The 19266-nt window shown below is 49.6% G+C and overlaps 1 protein-coding gene across 5 annotated transcripts in view; it reads right to left on the minus strand.

Moving 5' to 3' along the window:
• Positions 1-19266, minus strand: part of PEBP4 (phosphatidylethanolamine binding protein 4) — a 210658-nt gene that overhangs the window by 145669 nt on the left and 45723 nt on the right. The window lies entirely within an intron of this gene.

The raw sequence follows: 19266 nt of genomic DNA on the forward strand, positions 1-19266 counted from the left end.
TCATGTGCATCACTGTATGTCCACTCATTACAACGGATTGTCAAGGTAAGAGCCTGGACAAGGAGGGATGTAGTGTTAAGTGTATCATGCTCTGAAGTCATTGTCTTCTACCAGTCTTAAAGATGAGCCTGAAACTTGCACGGTCTGGTTTACATGGCTAATTGTACAGATTCTCCCTTTAAAACAGTAAAACCTCACACTGCACCTTTAACGTGTCAGCCTTCATTGCTGTCAAAATGAAACTGTTAAAGTGACGGCCACCCTCAAACCCTTGTTAAAAATGTGACTATTCCCTTAGGCGAGAGTGGAATACATGACCAAATTAATGAGGACATGACAAAGTTTACAGGTCAGATTAGATTTCTATGCCATGGTGGCACTCAACACAACCCTGAAAACTGACTGAAAAGATGGGAAGCCAAGGGTAATGGGCCACTGGGGGTTTTGGAGCATGTGCATTCACCAAAAGAGCAATCCTGTCGTTGTCATCATGAATCAGCCACACGTTAGACATGCTCTGCCCCTCTGGTAAGAGAATCGGATTAAACCCGCCACCTACCATCTCTCTGCGGCTCTCTCCATGTGGCTGTCTTCCCTCAGCCCTGCGCTAGTGGATGTGCTACGCAGAAAGGGGTTTTGCAAACACACGTTTAAGAATGTGTCAACCTAATTTGTTGAGATATGGAGCCATGCATTCGAGGACAGCAATGATGGCATTTATCTTCAACCCAGACTAGATGGAGGCTTGTTTGACATCGCAAGATTTAGAGGGAAAACCAAGGTGAAAAATATACAATACCACCTATATCTACCTATAATATCTCAGTATAGCAATGGTCTTCCCTCCCTTCCCCTGCCAAAAATCAATCTGCTTAATAGGAAAAGTTCAGGTGGATTTATAATGCTGTGTTCTAAACTGATTCTGTGAGGGATATTTTCTGATTTTTGGATTGAAAACAAGAGAACGTTGTTCACAGTTTTTATTCATGATGTGTTTGTAAATTTCCCCTCTCTGCTCAGGTGGGCGGCTGAAGGGTAGGCAGGTATCAGTCTCCTCCCCTAAACTCGCTCTTCACAACTACCAATAGTTGTTGAGGGGGAGGCAGTGTTACCTAGTGGAGGGAGTGGGTGTCAGGACTCCTGGGTTCTATTCCCAGCGCTAGGAGGGTGTGGGGCTGAGTGGTGTGACAAAGCTCTCTCCTTGCCTCCGTGGGTCCCACGTTTCCTGGCAGATTTCACTAGCCTCAGAGGCTCACTGTGACCCTGCACGTAACCCTTCTCTCTCTAGAGACAAGGGTCACAGCCTACTGAGCCATTTTCATCATAAGCCAGCGAGGGAGGTGAGGAGAAATTATCCTTCCTTACACAGTCTCTGTTGTCTCCCAGTCTCAGTGATTAATCAGGGGACAAAGGTGGGGCGGGGGGAGCACGGGCCCACCCTCTACTCCGGGCTCCAGCCCAGGGACCCTAATAGTATCAGCTATGGCAGCTGACCTTTTAGAAACATGACATGTACAATTCCCTGGTCTACTTCCCCCACAGCAGCCCTCAGTTCCTCAAGCTCCACTTCACCCTTACCTCAGGGCCTCCTTCCTTGTGCCTGATATGGTGTGCACTGCTCAGCCTCTCCAACAGCGCAACTTCCTCCCACAGCTCCTGACATGCACACCCACCTGGCTGACTGGGAGGCTTTTAACTAGTTTCAGCCAGCCCCTGATTGGCTTCAGGTGTCCCAATCAATCTAGCTTTCTCCCTGCCTTCTGGAAAGTTCTTAATTGGCCCCAGGTGTCTTAATTGACCTGGAGCAGCTGCCATTTCACTTATCCTGGTACCAGAGATTTGTTTAGCCTGGAGCTAATTTATCTATCTCCCACTACTTTTCTATAGCCATCTGGCCTTGCCCCGTCACAGTGGTTAAAGCAGGACTGTGATTCAGGATGCCCATCTCTACCACTAATTCACAATGCAACCTTAGAAAAGTCACTTACATTTCTCAAAAGCAGCCATTCATTTGGGGTGCCCATTTTGGGACATGGAAGGTTTGATACTCTGAAGAGCTGAGCACCCACGGCTGCTATTTAAGCAACAGGGGCTGTAGCTGCTCATCAGCTCTGGGAAATCAGGTCCAAGGCGGCACTGGGTGGGCTCTCAAAAATGGAGGCACCGAACGTCAGTGACCACTTTTTAAAACTGGCCTTACCCCAACAGAGTGCTTCAGTTCACCCCTCCATCACTTGGCTACATTGTACGCAGGTTGTGTGGCTTATTTCATTAGTGGAGCTCCCAAGCACGCCTTGAATTAGCAAGCATTGTGATTATCATAGTTTTGTAAAGTGCTTAGAGATCCTCCAATGAGAGAGGCTATGTGGGCACAAAGGGTTATTACTAATATAACTAGAAATTATCCTGAACCCATCCCGCGGGGGGCAGAAGAACCTAAGAACTTTGGGACCCGTTCCAAACTCTGAAGCTTAGGCCCATCTCCAAAGAGCTCCAAACAATTTCGTTTATGGAAAATACAGTCAGCCCAACACGTTCACAGCTTGGGAATATTTAGTGCCGTTTGGTCAGAAAGGCCTTCTAGAAAGGAGGAAACAACAGCGTTCTCTGGATCATGTGTCCAGGGCCACCTCAACAAAGTTCCACCATAAGGCCACAAGGATGAGAGAACAAACGTCTGACAGACGTGTAGGCACATTGCTTTATGCACTATTGGAAGGCACTCGGATACTAGAGTGATTAATGCGGCACAAGAACCAATGTAGAAGAAAATAGAATTGGGGTCCACAAAAGAGTAGAAAGTGGATTAGAAAGGCGGGTCACACTGAACCAGAACAGTCCACAGTAAGAGATCAGAACTGGGTCTGACTGGATCAAACTGCATGCCTTCCTTTAGTTCACACACAATTCTGCTTTGTTAGCAGGATCAGTATGCAAAACAATGGGCTGTCTGCTAACCTGAACTGTAGAAATGTACTTGGCAAAGTAAGTGCCAAACACCACTCTGAGCTTTGAAGTGCGTCCGAAGAGGAAGGAGAAGATCACAAATTCTAGCCATCAAGCCATCATGTTTGGGGCTCAAGCTCCAAATGCAAATGCTGAGCTCCCTGAGACCTGAGCAGGCAGAGTGATATTACAGAGCGGTTACTTGAAACAGTAGATGTGATATCTTGATTTCAGTAAGGCTTTTGAAACAGTCCCACGCAACATTCTCATATGCAAACAAGGAAAATGTGGTCTAGATGAAATTACTATAAGGTGGGTGCACAACTGGTTGAAAGACTTTACTCAAAGCGTAGTTACCAGTGATTTGCTGTCATACTGGAAAGGTGTACCTAGTGGGGGACTGCAGGGGTCTGTCCTGGGTCGGGTACTATTCAATATTTTCATTAAATGTCTTGCATCGTGAAGTGGAGAGTATGAGTATAAAATCTGTGGATGACACCAAGCTCGAAGGGGTTGCGAGCACTTTGGAGGACAGGATTAGAACTCAAAACGACTTTGACAAATTAGACAATTGGTCTGAAATCACCAAAATGAAATTCAGTAAAGACAAGTGCCGTGTACTTCACTTAGGAAGGAAAAATTCAGTGCACATCTACAAAATGGCAAATAACTGGTTAGGTCGTGGTGGCCAACCTGTCACTCCGGAGCCCCGTGCGGCTCTTCAGAAGTTAATGTGCAGCTTTAATATGCGGCTCCTTGTCTAGGCCCCGACTCCGGGGCTGGAGTTACAGGCGCCAACTTTCCAGTGTGCTGGGGGGTGCTCACTGCTCAACCCTGGCTCTGCCCCCATTTCATCCCTTCCCATGCCCTCCCCTGAGCCTGCCGTGCCCTCACTCTCCCCCCTTCCAAGAGCCTCCTGCATGCCACAGCTGATCGGGAGGTGCGGGGAAGGAGGGGGAGGTGCAGGTCGATGGGGTTGCTGGTGGGTAGGAGGCACTAGGACTGGAGGCGGGGGGGTTACTGGGGGGGGGCTGCTGACATATTACATTGGCTCTTTGGCAATGTACATTGGTAAATTCTGGCTCCTTCTCAGGCTCAGGTTGGCCATCCCTGGGGTAGGTGGTAGTCCTGCTGAAAAGGATCTTGGAGTTATAGTGGTAAACAAATTGAATATGAGTCAACAATGTGGATGCAGTTGCAAAAAAGGCTAATATTCTGGGGTGCATTAACAGGAGTGTTGTATGTCAGAGGTAACTATCCTGCTCTATGTGGCACTGGTGAGGTCTCGGAATACTGTGTCCAATTCTGGGCATCACATTTTAGGAAAGATGTGGACAAACTGGAGAGAGTCTAGAGGCGAGCAACGAAGTTTTGAAAACCTGACCAATGAGGAAAGGTTTAAAAAAACCGGGCACGATTCAATCTTGAGAAAAAACAACTTGAGAGGGAACCTGATAACAGACTTCAAATATGTTCACGGCTGTTACAAAGAGGATTGTGGTCAATTGTTCTCCATGTCCACTGAGGTAGAACAAGAACTAACGGGCTTTATCTGCAGCAAGGGAGATGAAGGTTAGATGTTAGGAAAATTTTTCTAACTATAAGATTAGTTAAGGTCTGAAATATCCTTCCAATGGAGGCGGTGAATTCCCCATCACCTGAGGTTTCTAAGAACAGGTTGGACAAACACTTGTCAGGGATGGTGTTAGGTTTACTTGATCCTGGCTCAGTGCAGGGGACTGGACTTGACGACTTCTTGAGGTCCCTTCCAGCCCGACATTTCTATGATATCTACATCTGATGTAAAGAGAAGCATCTGAGCTCCACTACAGAGTTCACGACTAACTCTGTGGCACTTTCACTCACAGAACTGATTCCCCCCCCCCAACACACACACACACCATCTAGCGAGGAAGGGGGGTATCTGGAAACCAGGCATTTGATCTGGGCCCATCTTTAATTTTTAGCAAGTTTGCCCTGAATCCAAATCCTTGAGAAGGAGATACCACAGCTAAAAAACACTTAGTCCTGCCATGAGTGCAGGGGACTGCACTAGATGACCTCTCGAGGTCCCTTCCAGTTCTATGATTCTGTGAAAAGGCAGAGATTGTTTTACCAATGAACCTCTCTCATTCATGCACCTTTGCACTGCAGGAGGTCAGAAGGACATTCCTCTTACAAATCTTGCATCCCAAGACCAGGAGGGGGAAAGGGAGCCGTGAGTGCAGGACAGCCCAGTGCTGATAAATCATCTCGCCATACAAGGGGTCTGCAAGGGTTAAAGTGACTGATCCAGTGCTTTCTGGCTCAGAGTCCAGAGGCAGCGGTGACAGAAGTCACTGTAAATGGACACCTGCAGTCTGATGGGGGAGCGGTAATACATTTTCCTAAAGAGATGGAGTGACTGGCCCATGTCAGTCTCTGCTGCGGGAAGTGCCATTGCACTGCCAGAAAGAAACAAGAGACAGTGAGAGAGAGAGACAGGGCAAGGCCTGGCTTTTACAAGCAGCTCTAATTTCCCTGGAAGACATCTCCGAGTCATGCACCGGGTTGGAAACGTCTCCCATTATAATTATGACTCATTCGTGACTCAATGACATTTCTGCCATCAAAAAGCATTCGCTCATCCAGCCCTTTGCTGCCCTATTTGGTGGCCGAGCCAGGGCTAAACAACTTATTTCGAATGCTGTTTCCCAGACAAACAGCCCTGTCCCTGGCTGGGGCTAGCTGGAGCTTTGGCACCTAACAAGCAAGAGCAAGTTCGCTCTCATGCAATGCCTGCCCCTTGGAACGCACAGAAGGAGTCGGTGTATGCTGCGTCCGGAGCCCTCCGTTCCAACAGCCCATGAGCCGTTGCATGACTGTTAGCAACAACCCACACAGGAAGGTGCTCTGGAGAAGAGGGGGTGAGACCGTGGGAGCACCCACAACATTTACCACCAGCACCGTGATAAACCTCAGCTGTCTCCAGCCACACAACTCGGAAGGAATGTTCCAGGCCCTGTGCAGAGACAGAGGGAGGGAAACTGCTGCCCCTGCACGGCTCAGTCTCCTCCTACCCGCCCTCCCTCCGGAGGAAAATCAGAGCAAGGTCTCTCTCCTTGTTCCCTCCCGCAAGCCAGCGTCTACCAGGCAAGGGGCTTTGGACAGGTTCTGTGCCGAGAGAAGGCAGTGTCTGCCTTCAGCCGTTCCCTGAACCGGGTGGCCCCTCCTGTTAGAAGTGGGTCCAAACCGAACCCCATCATCCAGACACTCCCAAGGTTTGGCCCTGAACTGAACAGGCAGCTTCTCATGTCTCTATAAAGGAGTGAACCAGAACTCTGAGTCCACACACCTCAGTTTTGCGATCCGTATTCCAACTTCACAGCTTGCTCCTCACGACAACAGGACAGTCAGACCAAAACCCCAGATCTAGACACTCTGGAGCGCCATGGCTCAGGCCTAGTCTCTATTTTCTATAAGGTAGCAATGGTGCACATCTAACCCAACACGTCTGGCTCCTCGGTAGCAAGTACTGAACATGGGACCTCTGGATCTAAGACTAGGAACCTCTACTGCCTGACCTAAAAGACCAGATACTAGAGGGGCACAAAGAACAGGAGGACTTGTGGCACCTTAGAGACTAACCAATTTATTTGAGCATAAGCTTTCGTGAGCTACAGCTCACTTCATCGGATGCATGCAGGGGTACAGAGAGCCATGCTGTGTAATTGTAAGTTACACATGTGCACTGATGACGACCTTCTGTTTATAAAGAGTAAGTACTTTTCATACAGAGGGATCCCCCAATGCTTTACAAACCTTATTAACACAGAGATCGCTTCACTCATCACTAAAATGCAGCCACCTCTGGGCTGGAACACAGCAGCTGTTTTAACATTACACAATGCTATATTAAATGCATACTGCATTCACTTGAAACTGCATAGGGAATATAGGGAAGGAGAATGAAATGACTCAAGGTGGAATTTGCCCAGAATACTAGATTTACAGCACTTCTAACTCTTGCAAAAAATTCCCCGGGATTTTTGCATGGCCACAAGTCGCCAGGCTTTTGGTTTTACGTCACATTTCAGCCAAAGAGTTGGCCCGTCCAGCAGCACTCTGTCAAAGCACCAGCTGAACACAGGCTCAGAGTGATGAATGACCCCTACTGAATGGCAAACACAGTTTACAGCAGCACCTGGGCTCTCTCCGGACGTCTCCCATTCACAGACTGACCCCGTCTGAGTGGCAGGTGCCACCTTGGACTTGCTTCGGTCACCTCATCAGGTTTCCCCACAGAGGCGGGCACACATTCATCTGCTAGTTTGGATCAGTCCTCACTCGGCGGAGATCCACAAAACGTTTGTGTTACAAATTCAGTTTGTCCCCTCCTATTTCCTCATGTGCCAATCCTTGCTCTAAACCTGCCCTGCAGCAGCCAAGCTCTGCACTCCTCCAGCGACCCTGCAGTCACGTGATTTCAACCCCCATCACACCTTGCAGAACACAGCCAAGACAGAAGTCAGCTGCGACCTCCACACGGTGCACAAGCTCAGGGCTGACTTTATTACCACGTGCACCTGTCAGTGCTTTTTGCCCGTGGTGGTAAGAGGTGGGTCCACAGCTGTGGGATCCTTCGGCTTATTTAGAATGAGAGGTCACATCGTGTCCATGTGAAGTCTCTTTGGATGGGCCATTAGGCGCATTTTCATTAATAGAGCCCGCTTCCATATCTCACTTTTACTCTGGGATACATAAATCCAGGCCAGGAAATGCGCTCAGCCAATAAACCCCCATTTGTGCAATTACGCCCCTCTCTCTCCATGGTCTCTTTAGAGCAGGAGGCTGGATATCAGGTTTCAGGTTATTAAAGCACTAGATTTTAAAGCCAGAGATGCGGACTCGTCCAGATGATGTCAGGTAAAGTTGTGGGAGAGATTTGACTGATCTGCAAGTGATACCGAATTAACTTTTATAGCTTTGGAAGCCAAGACCTCAAAGAGCCTTTTGTCCCCCCTCCCTCCCCCCCCACATCTCCTGCAAGTGCAATAGCTATTCTTGCAACGTGTCTGTGGATAGATGCATTCGGCACATAGATTGTACAGTGGCGGCTTTTTGGTGTATTGGTTTCTTGGCATCTGTGACTACGGCACTTATGCAATCACCTCTATCTCTACTATACTTAACTTGGTCTCTCACCTCTCCTCACCAGGCCCCCATCTTCTTATTCACCTGTTGAGCACTGTCAAAATCCTAGCTTAGGAGCAGGGGGCTGTCTTTGTGCTGTTTGTTCGTATAGTGCCTGGCAGAATGAGGCCCTGATCTCTGCATTGGGGGGCCCTAGATGCTACTGCAACAATACCGCACCCCAGTGTACCCTGATCCCAAACTGCTGAGCACCTTCAACGCCCACTGCAATCGCTGGCAGGATGAGGATTATTCCAGGGGAGAAATCAAAGCTCTTTTCTCCTATCAATACTTGAAGTTTGCCATCAGCCACTCCAGCGGCAGGAACCAAAAGACACATTTGGGTAACTAAATGTTTCCTTCTGTAGCTCAGAAATGGGCACTAGCACCGCTGGTACATATCGGAGCATAAATAGACACCGATTCCCTCCGCCCGCCTGTTCCTAGGATGACTGAGGAGCAACATTTTTCTTATCTTTGAGGATGATTGAATTGCTTGATGGTGATGGCTGCCTGGCTTGGATACAATTGAGCTCTGGACGTTGCCAAAAGAAATAATGAATATGAAAGAGGAAGGAGCCTCAGGAGCAGGGGTGCTGATTGACAGCAAAATGAAATGGCCGAATTCTATTGGCATGGTTTGAAATCCCGGGATGATGCTGATAGCTGCAGGATCTTTTCCTAGGGTTGCGCCATAGCTAGCTTTCACTTTTCATCCTTATTTACTTTCGTGGTTTTTAGATTGCGAGGGTTTTTTTTTTTATTATTACACAGGCCTATCCTGGAGGATCCCACAGATGCTTTACACACCAGAGGTCATGCATTCAGCACCACTGAAATGCAGCCAGCTCTGGAGAGGAGATGGCCAGCCAAGGCGAACAGCGGAAGTTTGCAACATGGGGAGAAATCGTTGGACGAGGCGGCAGGCTGAACTGCCATGCAACTCTCCTGCTGTATGGCTGCCATGCAACTTAAAGGGCTTCCTGCCGCTCAGCAGGGGAAGAGCTGGGGGGGCGGTCGGAGCACTCCCTCAGCACTAACTTACCCCAACTTCAACCACGAAGTTGTCGGTGGACATCCGGGGAGTTACACCAGTGCACGTGCGCCAAGAGCCAGGCTCTCGGCCACTTCCTCGTGCCCTCCCACGTGCATGTAATTTATGCCACTGTCCACATCACCTCTGGAACTCATCCCTCAGGCCGGGGAACGGGGCTATGCCTGTCCCACTTCCACGCATGCAGGAGATCCTTGAGCCTAGGTCCCTGCCCATCACCACCCGCAAAGGGAATGAGAAATGCTTCCAAGGGAGTCCCGAGCTGTTTGAAACTAGCCTTACAGGGAGGAGAGCCTAAGGTGATTGGACACCATCGCCAGGAAGGTCTTGTGAGTGAATGGCGAGATAGGGACAGTGCCCTCCCCTCCCACCCAGTAGACACCTCTTGCTCCTGGTGTAACAAACATCTGGAAGAGCAAAGGCCTATTGATATATACCCAGCTCATACACAGCCAAGGGTCTCCTCCACCCCCCAAAGACTAAACGCACCGTGCAACTATAAGCCATGCATTCACTTGGCCCCAGTGTGAAGAATCCTGTATCCAACCGCCACTGCAGGGAGACTTTAGGGGAGACAGAATTGAAAGGACCAGGAATAACATTTTCAAAAGCACTCAAGTGACTTAAGTCACTTCTGAGAAGGGGATTGAGGAGCCTCCGTCCCTTTTGAAAATAGCACGTCAGTGCTTTGGAAAGCTGTCCCCCGGCTTTGGAATTTGGCCAAGATACAGCTGTGGGATATTTAAATGGAGACAGCTGGTTAGCATCTCTGCTAGTGCAGCACCCCCTGATACCAGGCTATGTAAGCGGGGCAGGGTGGGAGCAGCTGAATCGCCAGCAGCGCTTACCCTAGCAGCCTGGAACGGAAGCCTCCTGTCCAGGGATGTGACAAGATCACAGCCCTCGCTGGTCTGATGCGGGCTGTACCCATTTGTCTGGGAGGAGGAAACCATCCGCATGCAAAACCATCCCCTGTTCGAATCATTTCTCCTTTGTGTGTGTGAAAATACTGTACTCCCAATTACTGGAGCGACACAGGGAAAGCCGCGGATCTGAAGGTCTGTAAAGCTGCAGTAATGATAGTGGACAGACTGTCTTTGCTAAGTGGCACCTCCTGAGTGAAAGCTTTAGGATTGTAGGTACTTAAGCGATGGCAGATCCCTGTCATGGTAATGATGAGCAGAAAGCGACATCCGCATTTATAGCGTCTGCTGCCAAAACAAAAAGGGGGAAGGATGGAATTTTTTTTAAATGGTTTTTTCTTCTTCAAGGGGGAATTCAGTGCTGGTGAAAGACGATGGATTGACGGCGCTGTATCCCAAATCTTCCTTTATTTACTGGAGAGACAGAGGGAGGGATGGATGGATGGATGGACACGGACATGGACACAACATGGGTGACAGCAGCACAGGACTCCCCAAGTGGCTTTAGCCTGACCTGGAGGCAGTGTCTGTGGGGAGAGAAGGGAGTTGTCTGTTGCCTCCCTGCTTACAGTGCCCATAAAGGGCCAAATTAGCACCAACTGTGTGGGTGGCTTTGCTCTGTGCACTGCCGAGAACCGGACTGGGACCTTCAAACTCTCGTCAGACATGGGCCAGACATGGCTATTGGACAGGGGTAGCTTTTGTTGGCTTCTGACTGAGGATGGGGACAGGCTCTATCCTTTACAAAGGTAAAGGGACAGGCTCTATCCTTTACAGTTAGAGGCCTATGTTTTTGGGGCCTTGGGTTCTAGTGTCCCTCTCTGACGGGAGGCATTACAAAATAGAGACCTGGAGCAGGATTTGAACTCTTGTGCTCCTCAGACAATCAGGAAAAGCTTCCCCTGTCAGGTGGAGTGACAAATGAGCTGGCTAAGTATGTCATGCCCCCTCTAGTGGTGGGTCTACATAAAGGATAACAGCCTGCTACTGCTACCAGCAAGTAGGAATACTTATTTAGGTCAAGTGACAGAGGCCTCTGCTTTAGCTGATGAGGGGCTTAGTTCAAACCCCACTGCTGACCAGTGGTGCACGAACAATTTGTATAGTGGGGGTGCTCAGAGCCATTGAACCAAACTGTAAACACTACATATAATGGAAACCACTTCAAGCCAGGGGGTGCAGCAGTACCCCCAGCAACTATGCTGCTGACCCACAAGAATCCCTTGAGAGTTTTGTTTTAGACAACAGGAAATCCACTCTCCATGAGACAAGTATCAGAAGAGCATTCTGTTTAAAGGAGAAGTCCCTGTAGAGGTGCATCTCATAGGCAGCTCACATTAACTTATTCACTACTGAGCATGCCCAGACCCCTGTTTGCTCCTGAGTGGCAGGCAGGGTTTCTCCAAAGACCTGGGATTTTGACTCAAATTGGTGGAAATGTGGGGAGAGCTGCTGATTCCATCAGATCTGCTCTCTCCAGCGCGGAACTTTCATGGAATTAACAGTTCCCATGAGCTTTCAGCCACACCCAAATAGGAGAATAGCCTCCTTCCAGTTTAGGAGCAAACCAAAGCTGTGCTGTGCTGGATCCGGATTAGTAGGATTCAAATCCTTCCCCCAGCTTCAATGGGGTCTAGATTCCAGGCCTATCCCTGCTCTGAACCGTATCCCATCTACTGGCATCTGCAAACCTGGGCTTGCAGCTCTCCTGAGAACAGGTGTGCAAGACACGCCGGCGCTTCCAGGTCTGCTCTCTGATGCAGCTGTGTGAAAGGAAGGTGTGAAAAACAAAGAGAAAAGGTATCGGAACATTTCAGAGGCCTGGAGGAGCTTCAGCTCGAGTGACGTTTTGGGCTTGAGGGGGGTGGCAGGACTTGCGTGGTTTTATTGAGAAATCGCTGCTCCTTCAATCTCTGTAATCAAATTGCCCTATGGTCCCGTTTCTTTAGAGCCCTCTGTCAAGCACAGAGAGAAGCCAGGGATATTCCCAGGAAACCCAAGAGGCTTGGAGTCCTGGCAAATGTTCAGCGGCAGAGAGAACATGAAGCTCCCAGCAAATTTGCTGATTGTTTCATCAACCCTGCTGCATTTCTGATAGCAACCAGGGCCTCATCGCCCTGGCTGGAGCAGTGGCAGCCACTGCAAAGTGGCAGCAACAGGTCCTCTCCTTCTCTCTGTGTTTAATGGCCCTCTGCTGGAGCTGCTCTTTTCCTGAGAAAGGAGTGTGTGGCGGGGATGCAGGCTCTCCAGCTGGTAGCTGCCAGAGAAGCACATTGCTCTGCACTGCTGCTGCTGCTTCTCCTCCCACTCGCCAAATATTTGTTTAATGAGGGAATTCCTGTCCCACGTGGGCTCTGCCGATGGCGCTGGGGAGAAAAAGGCTCCGTCTGCAGGATTCTAATAAACGTGGGAAAGCCTCTGACCGCTGGAGACAGAGTCAGAGCAAGGCGCTCGTCAGGAGACTGCTGCTAGCTCCCCCCTCTCTGTGGATTAGGTATAGATCAGCCAAGGAAGTAAAGACAGGGCCTGGCTCAGGGGAGGTTCCCTTCTCAGCCAGACAGGGGTGGCTTTGAGGCATCCAGTCTTGCTCTTCCCTCCTAGCTACTGTGTGCCCCGACCTACAGAGCATGAGAGGGCCGACAGGGTGCACCACCACCCCGCTCCCTTTGCTCCACAGCCAGGCAAAGGCAAGCAAACCTCAGCTCCTCTGCAACAGAAAGCTACGGATCTGGATCTTGCTGGGGGGCTGGACAGATGCACAGCAAGTAGGGGCTGTTGCTCAGAAATTCTTAACCCGGTGACACATCAGGCGCTCACAGCCCTGTTAAGAGCAGATTACCTCTCTCCTTCCCCCCACCCCACCCCCCAAACAGGCATTAATGGGTCAGTTCCCTTAATCCACCTTCCAAATGGAGCATGCTTTCCACCTTTCACCCCAGAATTAGAAACTATCACAGCATCCTGGCCGCTTTAATCAGAATAAGGAATTAACGAGTGGATCAATTTCTGATCAGGCTCTGACCCTACACTCCTTGGCTAGTTAAGAGAAAGTCAAGCGAGGAAAAGGCGAAAGGGGAGAAGAAGTTGTGTGTAAAACATTAACATCAACCCGCTCGGTCCTGGCCTGGAGCGGGCATTGGGAGAGCATTGCAGAAGAAGTGAGCAAAGAGCTTTTGCCCCAGAGAAATCATAGAAACTAAAGATCCAATATGACTGTTCTCTTAGCTCCCCACTGCAATGCAATTTCATTGCCTACTGCAAGGAAAGATGGCCTTGTCACAGAACTAGGAGTCCGGACTCCCGGGTTCTGTTGCGGCCTCTGCCCCTGACTTGCCATGATGCCTTGTTGGAAAACAAACAAAAACTCTCTATGCCTCAGTTCCCCATGTGTAAAACATTACACACACACACGCACTCTAATATTGCCTTCCTCTCGCCCTTTGTCTGCTGTGGCTATTTAGACTGTAAGCTGCTTTGGGCAAGGCCTTGCTCTTACTGTATGTTTGTAGAGCACCCAACACAACGCAAAAGCAATTTGTAATACAAATAATATTCTCGAGTACTTTGTTCACTTGAGCCACAGGCTTCCACTGTTTCCATGGGGAGATTAATATAGATGGTGCATTGGCCACTATCCTTCAACACGTCACAAGAACAGCCTAGTGTCTAGTGGGAATCGCTGGCAGGGATACCAGATTCTGCCTTTACAGGGGAAAGCGTTAAGGAGCCAGAGAAGAGGAAAAATATGTAGATTGAATTAAACAGATCTAAATGTCTGCCAGTGACCAGCTAGGGAATCTAGTGTGTTTGCTGGCCAGCTCAGTAACCCTGGAGCTCCTAGAGACGCTCAAGCTCATCCCACCAGGCAGCTATGGAAACTTCAGTTAGGAAGAAGCATAAAGAAAGGTCAGGAGGGAAGCAGGGAGTCTGAATGAGGACAAGCCTAGGACCAAAACAGAAGGAATGGGAAATTATTATTTCAATTACTATGAAAGTGTATTTGATTAGAAAACAGGGAATCATCTTTGATACTTTGCCAACAAAAGCAATATCCAGGAGTATAAAACCCAGTCTCCGTGCGGGGAGCATGACATTAAATCAGAAGACGAACGGTTTGTAGTGCCGTTAACTGCACCAGTGGGAGAGAAATAGTTATAAACTTACTCTACATCCCAAAATGTGCCCTGCTTCCCACCCCCCCAGGGCCTGCCCCTCCCCTTTTCAGAGGCTCAGCAACTCGGTGTATTTGCATGGCTTATGAAAATTCAGGAGGGAAATTTTAATCCGACATGCAAAAATTAGAATCCCCCCCCTTAAAAAAACAGAAGGAATAAAAATAACCTAGTTGCATACAGTTCAATTGTTGGAAAGTAGCAAGGATGTAAATGAAGGTGCATTCTTATGTAGAAGAGTGTTTCCATCAGTTCCCATGGCAGGGTGAATAACTCGGTGCTTCTGTTCTGCATGAATAAATATGTATAAAAACGTCGTGCTGCGAAGGACGAAAACCCGATAACTGAGATAGTGTTTCTCAGAGGCGGGGAGCAACACGAGCCACCAGCTTTCTTATTCTTCAGTATTTATGTAAAAGAGCCATCGAAATGATAATGTGGAATTTCCCCCCCTCCCCCGCTACGCGACTATTCTGTGCCTCTTTGTAGTGACTTTTACACACACAAAAACGTGGCTACTAAGGCCGTCCATAGAAACCCACTAACAGTGGCAGCTGAGATGGGCTTTTTTGTCATCCCCTGGGTAGGTGATTACTTTAAAGTAATGTCATTTGCATAGAGGGAAGGAGGAATTGGACCTCCCTTTTGAGAAAGACAAACTGCCCCCCCGCCCCCCAGTGCCCAAATAAATCTTCATTTAATATAATGCCCCCCCCCCCCCGCAATGCCTTGCACATTACAGCATTAAATATGTAAAGAGAGTCTTGTTTCACCAGCATCACAGGGAGGGTGAAGTGTGGAAAGATGCTGCTGTTCTCAGCAAGAGCTATAGGACAGAATAAATACCCACCACTCTCTTACATTAACATTGTGTGTCTCACCTCAAAAGGTCACGCAGGGCTACTCATATCACACACCATCTTACTCCATGCACACTCCTGTTGAAGCCTATGGAACCACTTGTGGAGAAAGTGTCCTTTGCCACGAGCAATGGCTCAGAATCTGTCCCGAGGGGATTCGCAAACTTTAGCCACACGAGTCATTGAAATGCTACCACTTTTACAGGCGGAAAGTCTCTTGAACGGCTCCCAGCAACGCCACCCAAGAGATCAGGGCAGGGAGGGAAGAAGAAAGTGCATCCAGATGAAACTACGGGGGGTGCTTCAGGCAAGCAGAATGTCACGACCCAGGGTGGAATCTGGCCAGCACTCACACGCTGCCTGTTGGGGATAGGTCCGTGGGATCCGGGCAGGATTTCAATCTCCTCTCTCATCCTAAAGGTGGCAACTTCAATTGCACACTGCCCCCAGTGCCACACAAGGGCAATGAGTCAATGGGGACTCAGAAGGTACAATCACAAACATTAGCTGCAGTGCCTTCTGCTTTCCTTGGAGGCCTCTCAAGCTCTCATCCTAGTAGTGACCAAACTCAACTCGCGCGAGCTCACGAGGACACGGCGAGAATATTCTAGAGCACGTTTCCAGGCTTCTAGCTTTAACTCGCCCTTCCCTGAAGATGTAACATGCTGGCTTCACATTGCCTCTCCTAAGAGGGTAAGTCGCTCTCAGTTAACGGTTTGTGGTTTTCAAAGGCACAAAGCCTCCAGCCACACCACCTCGGGCCAGATCAAATATGGCCAGACCTGCTCAGTACCAGGTGGGATTACAGAAACCATCAAGAAGCCTCTTTGTACTGCAGGAAGCGGTGTCGGTCAGCTCTGAAGATGAAACGCTACCCGGAGTCAGTGTTGGACTAATTCCCCTGCATGGTGCTAGGGGGCACCCCGACACCGGAAGAGATCTACAACCAAAGCCCGAGCCAGTTGGCCATTCGAGCACCTTTAGAACATGCTGGTGTTTACCTCGTTTACCTCACCAAATTCCTACTTGGAGAATTCAATCTTGCTGATCTAAAACTCCTCCCTCTGTAGTTTCAGGTGGAGAAGTTACATGGCACTTCTCTTCCTAAACACTAGAGAGTAGCTTTGCTGGAAGAGAAGGGCTGCCATGTTCCACTACAGTGATACTTGACTTTGGGATCCTGTTTGATGAAAGGCGCTATATAAATAGAGGTTATGAGGATGTGGTGTTTCTAGCCATTGCTGGCCTACATCCATTGGACCAGATTCTGCTGATCAGGAGTGACTCAAGCATAGACAACAATGTAACAGAGCGCAGAGCCTGGCCTGCTATTTTTAGGTGCAGTGCACACACAAATGCCTCATCTTTTAAGAAACTGGAGCAGCTGTGAGCAAGATTTCTAGCTTAGTAAGCAGGGCCTTTGCAGTTCCCTTGCACCTAAACAGAAGAGCACGGCCTCGGGAGCGTCCTTTAAACACATACATTAAACAGCGGATGGGAGTGGGTTCTTTCAGTTGGCAATCGGAGTTTCAACCAACCTAAACCCACTCTGCTCTGGAACAAGTGATGCTTGCTTGTCTTGAGTTACACAACCCTGCCTGGGAGATCCTATGTGGGTAGACGTGGGCTTTCCTCAGAATTGACAACAGCCTCTTGCTGCGGCTCAGCAGAACCTGAGCAGCTTACATAAACACTGCTTCAGAGATACCCTGAGTGTGGGTTGCAGAGAGTCAGAGGGGGAAGAGAGGGAAAAAAAAAAAAACCAAAAACAAAAAAAACCACCCAACCCCAAACCAAAACCGAACAGCCTCGCTCCTTGTGGGGGAAAGAGAGAAATGACTCAAGTGTTTTGTAACTTGTCACATTCTAAGCTGCAATTTGTAGGCAGGGAAGAGTGCTCTGAAATAGTCTTCCCACCCCAGCCTTGTATAATCGAGATCCTCCCCGCCCCCACCCCCAGGAAGAAGAAACAAAATCTGTGACAGACTGGCAGTCGGAGAGCAGCAAGAAAGCCCAGGATTTCTGCCGCTTGCTCAGAAGCACAGGAAGATCCCCCCTAATTTAGAAGAGTTACTCATTCCCTTAAAAGGTTCCCATGCAGGCACATGGGGGGTGGGCAGGGGGAGTAGGGAGGGCTGGTGAAGAGGCTTGGCAGAAGGAAGCACCGCACAGCAACATGCCAGAAACAATGCTATGGGATTGCTCCTCTGCTCGCCTCCTCGGTTACCTGGCAGCTCTGCCATCTCTCCTTCCCGTGCACCCTCTGCCCGTCATGCGTGCGAGCAAGGCTGCGCTGTTTGACTTCCCCTGGTCCAGACCAGGGCACCCAGGATCACTGGGCGGAATTTAAGGCTGCTTTGGCGGGGGGGGCATCAGCTGAGGCAACGGAGCAGAAGACAGCAGCCACAACTGATGGGTCCCCCAGCACCTCGTGCCACAGAAAGCGGTCGCCATACTCCAGACTTAAACACATTCAAAGGCCCCTCTAATCTCTTATTAGCTATTCATTTCCTGAGAGGCCAACAGTCAGGTGGGCGCATCCACCCCCCCAGAGACTTGGCCCTGCTCAGAGCCCACACAATCCACTGGGATGCTAGGAGCGCTCAGATGCTACCGGGACAGGTGTCCCATGAATACATCAGTGTTTGTACAGTGCCTAGCACACCAGTAGGGGCTACCTCACAAAAGTGATATGACAGGGAGAATAGGGATGCTTCCCCCAACGCAAAGCGCACCTCTCTTGCACCACACTCCAGTTGGTCTTCTTGCTCCCTCCTTCCCCTTTCCAGCGCTCAAAACTTCAGGCCGTTTATCGGAACACTGCAAAGTCTCAGGGGCTGGCAAAAGGGAGTTAGAAACCACCTGAGAGCAGGCTGTTGGCAAGCCTGGCTGTTGTGTCTGAGGGTATGTCTACACTGCAATCGTAGCTCAGGCAGGTATACTGGCATTAGCTTCAATCTAGCCAGCACGGCTAAAAATAGCAGTGAAGATATGGTGGCGTGGGCTGTACACCCTGAGTAGGTTCTCACGTTGCTAGCCTGTGCCCGGGTCCATGCCGCTGCATCTCCAAGGCCACTTTTAGCTGCGCTAGCTAGATTTAAACTGTGGTCACATCTACGACTGCAAGGTAGACACGGCCTACGGCTAACTGAATAGAGGGGCAGCGAGCAAACACAACACAGACCCAGGAACCCTTAGGGACGTCCCACGGAAGGAGTGAATAAGAGGAGAAAACATGCCACAAGAGCAGCCCCTCCCACAGCAGGTCAGGCTTTGAGTTTGTCGGGGAGGAGAGGGCAGAGATGAAGCAAGTTATCGGAACAGCTCAGAAGGCTCTCAGAGGCGGAGGCTGGGTATAACAATGAGTGAAGGGTGGACGTGTGTGGGAGAGAGAGTTTCCTATTCTCCAAAAACTGTTTTCCACCCTCGCTTTCAAGTCGCGTTAGCCTCTATCTACATGCCGCAAAGAAGAGGGTTTTCCCGTCTCTCGATCTCAGAGTGCTTTACATCAGTGAGCCGGTGTCATTGCCTCGTTGTACAGATGGAGAAGCGGAGGCACAAGGAGAGGAAGTGATTTGCCCAAGGCCACACTAGGAAGAGTGGCAGAGCTGACATTAGAACCCAGCAGTCCTGATTCCTGGGCTGGTTCACAAAGCCCCCATCCAGGACACCCACAGGAGAAAGGTACCATTGGATTCCTGCACTGAAGTTCTGCCCTGTAGTTCCTGCTCAGAGGGAGAATTGTGCAACCCGAAGATGGCTGCATCCTGGCAGCCGTGCTCCTGCATGGCTTACAGTCAGCCTGCTGCACGCCATGGCACACAGTTGTGATGCACGGCAGTGAGAAGATTTTTAACCTGAGACACTCCAAAAGATCCTGGTTTTCAGGGAGCGGGTACTCAGCACTGTCTGAGAATCAGGTCCCTTTGCGGGGGTTGGTATCAAGCTGCACACCCAACTTCATGCATTGCTTTTCAAAGGCTTGAGGCAAGTTCCTGGGAATTGACAAGATTTATTTATTTAGGGGCCGGTTGGTCTTCCATTGAGAGCAGAGACGGGTCCACAAGCCCAGGTCAGAAGGAAAGAACTGTCAGCTTTGGCCCCTGGCTCCATGTCAGTTTGCAGGCTGGCCCTAAGAT

Source organism: Chelonia mydas, chromosome 26 (genome assembly GCF_015237465.2).
Source record: "Chelonia mydas isolate rCheMyd1 chromosome 26, rCheMyd1.pri.v2, whole genome shotgun sequence".
NCBI classification, from domain to species: Eukaryota; Metazoa; Chordata; order Testudines; family Cheloniidae; genus Chelonia; species Chelonia mydas.